Source organism: Mustela putorius, unplaced genomic scaffold, assembly GCF_011764305.1.
Source record: "Mustela putorius furo isolate JIRA1106 unplaced genomic scaffold, ASM1176430v1.1 tig00003962_pilon_pilon_pilon, whole genome shotgun sequence".
In the NCBI taxonomy this organism is placed as follows: domain Eukaryota; kingdom Metazoa; phylum Chordata; class Mammalia; order Carnivora; family Mustelidae; genus Mustela; species Mustela putorius.
Window position 1 is genome coordinate 7751945 of NW_025422106.1, and position 2851 is coordinate 7754795.

General features: G+C 37.3%; 1 non-coding gene across 1 annotated transcript; it reads left to right on the plus strand.

The window, feature by feature from the left end:
• The first annotated feature begins 271 nt into the window (after positions 1–271).
• Positions 272–378, plus strand: LOC123389220. Its single transcript, XR_006603818.1, has one exon. It is a non-coding gene; the product is annotated as a U6 spliceosomal RNA (small nuclear RNA).
• The last annotated feature ends 2473 nt before the right edge of the window (positions 379–2851 follow it).

A 2851-nucleotide genomic window follows, 5' to 3' on the forward strand; every position in this document is an offset into this window, starting at 1 on the left:
TATTTTTTCTTTTCTATTTTCACTATTCTACTGGGAGTTTTCTCCGGGGGAAAAAAATCATGCTGTTTTTATCTCGATGCTTCCAAGCATATTTGCATAGAGGCAACGTGGACTGACACACGCCACAGATCATTCATTTAATCACTCACTCAGTCATATATTTGATACACGTTTACTGAACATTTAACATGTGAGCTGCTCATAAATCAGGCAAATATGGTAAAGATGAGGTGTATGAAAGGTGTTCATTCTTTAAGAATGGGGAGCACTGGTGTTCTCTTTGGCAGCGCATATACTAATATCAAAACAGTATGGAGAAGATTAGCATGGCCCCTGTGCAAAGATGACGCACAAATTCACGGAGTGTTCCCTATTTTTGTGGGAGACAGAGGCCTCCAGGGATGGAATGAGTACATCACAGGAGTTAAAAGCACAGCGCAGGGAATGGAGTTAATGGTACTATAATAATTACACGGTGACAGATGGTAGCTACAGGTGTGGTGAGCATAGCATAATAGGTAAGTGTATACAGATGTTGAATCACTATGTTGTATACCTGAAACTACTGTAATATTGTGTGTCAACTGTACTCAACAAACTTAAAAAAAAAAAAAGTACGAAAAATACTGAAATGGCTGGTGGAAGGGACATTTCTAGACTTAAGGAAGACATTCCTGAGGCTTCCATGCAGCAAGTCTCCTTTTTCAGACAACAGAAGGATGCATGCCTTGGAGTGGGCCAGAGAAGGTCTTGTTAGAACACTGCTAGGGCCAGGCAAGGTCACACATTGGAACCTAGAAGGCTAGAGCCTAAAAAATGTAGAAAAGTCTTGAGGGATGAGTCTGGGGAATAGTTACTCTTCAGGACAGAAAGTCAAACCAGAAAAATCAAAGTGAATGTAAGTCAGGGGATTGGGATGGTACTAAGCATGGGTCTAGGGATCCCTGCTCAAAGCATCAGGTAAGGACCAGAAGAGAAGAGTTATAAGCTGGGTTTAAAGGCTGACTACAAGTTAATAAGGCAAAGCCTAGCTCTTCCTTGAGAAGGGCATTAACGCTTACAGTAGAGTCTGGAAGCTAAAGGGGACAAAAAAAAAGGAATAGAAGAAGCTGGTGAAAAGTTGGAATGACCATCAGTAATCTATAAGAATAATTCAGTCTGTTTTCATTTCTGTATTAGGAGTTTCAAGAAAGACCCATCGCAATGTGATTTCAGGGGCATAAGCTGTTTGTAAATTTTAGAATGGAGAAATTTACATGCATAAGTCAGAGCTAAGATAATCATATAAATTTTGCCCAAATAAGAGTAACAGCTAATCTCCAGAAAATAAATCTTAGAGTAAAAATAGGATAAAATTTCCTCACTAACCATTAATATGCATAGCAGAAATTCCCTTCAAATAACCAAAGACCTAGGAGAACAGAGAAACTTCTCATGTCCAAGAGAGTGGAAACACAAGAAACTGGTTTTCCAATGGAAATAGAGGATGGGAAAATGGGTCATTGACTCATGACTGAAACACTGGCATGACTATTGTTGGCATAAATATTAACATTCACTCTTAGCGACTCAAAGTATTGACCTAATGGCACTTGGTCTTATAATTTCTTGTTGCATAAAGTTTTATTTATGCTTTTATCTCACCCACTAGAATACTGAGGGTCAATCCTAGTGTACATTAAATAATTTTTCTTTTGTTTTTTAAGTAGATACTCCAGGTCTCTGCCTACAGAAATTCCAATTTAATTGGTGTTGACTCTGATCAACAGTGGTTTTTTTTTTTTTTTTTTTTTTAAGATTTTACTTATTTATGTGACAGAGAGAGAGCCTGACAGCAGAAGCAGGTGGAGGGACAGAAGAAGAGGGAGAAGCAGACTCCACACTGAGTGGGGAGCCTGATGTGGGACTAGATCCCAGGACCCTGGGATCATGACCTGAGCCAAAGACACACAATTAACCAACATAGCCACCCAGGTGCCCCTGGTCACTAGTATTTTTTTTTAAACTTTCCTAGGTAATTATAATGTGTTAAAATTTTCATAGCTCATTAAAATATCATTAACTGCTAAACAGAGTTCCCAGAGGATTATTCTGGGCTGCTAGAAAAAATCTAAATCTAAAATTGAGGATCATTGCTTGTTAAGGATTATTTTAGAATGAAAGTAAAGATTTTCTAAAATGTCTAAAAATATCCACAGTCAGAAGCTTCTGAGTCAGGATATCTGTGAATAATCATTACCTCCCTTCTTCCGCAAACCCAAAAGAAATCATCCAAACTCCAAAAATTCCAAAAGAAAAAAGTTTTAACATAGCAGTCCCAAGAAAGTGAGGAAATTCCTGCCCACATGCCAGACTTATAAGGAATTTACAGAAAATAAAATGATATGATAAAGAAACTAAGACCCAATGCATGCCTGACCTGGGACAGATGAAAAGGCAAGTTTTCCATTCACCAAATCCTGGAATAACAAAAGATAAGAGGCAGCAGGAAATAGAAGTAAGAGCCAGAAGTGGAGAATTTAGCAAGTAATTAATTAAAGGACTGAAAAACAGCTCCTCTCACCTTGGCTTTCTGTGCATCTGACGATATGGGATGCTAAGAGAAAAAGAGAGCAATGTGAACAAAGTGCTGGAAAATTAATAATAACTTTTTTTAAATATAAAAAGAATGTATGAAATATACATGAACAGTTTAAGAATAATAATGGGTGAATACTCAGGTAAGCAGCAGTAATTAAGAACAATCATTGCTGGTACCTTAGAATTCCTCTCCTGCTAATATCTCATTGTCTCTCCACTAAGAGTAACTAATAAATTAATTTGATGGATATCATTTATTTCCTTATTTTAT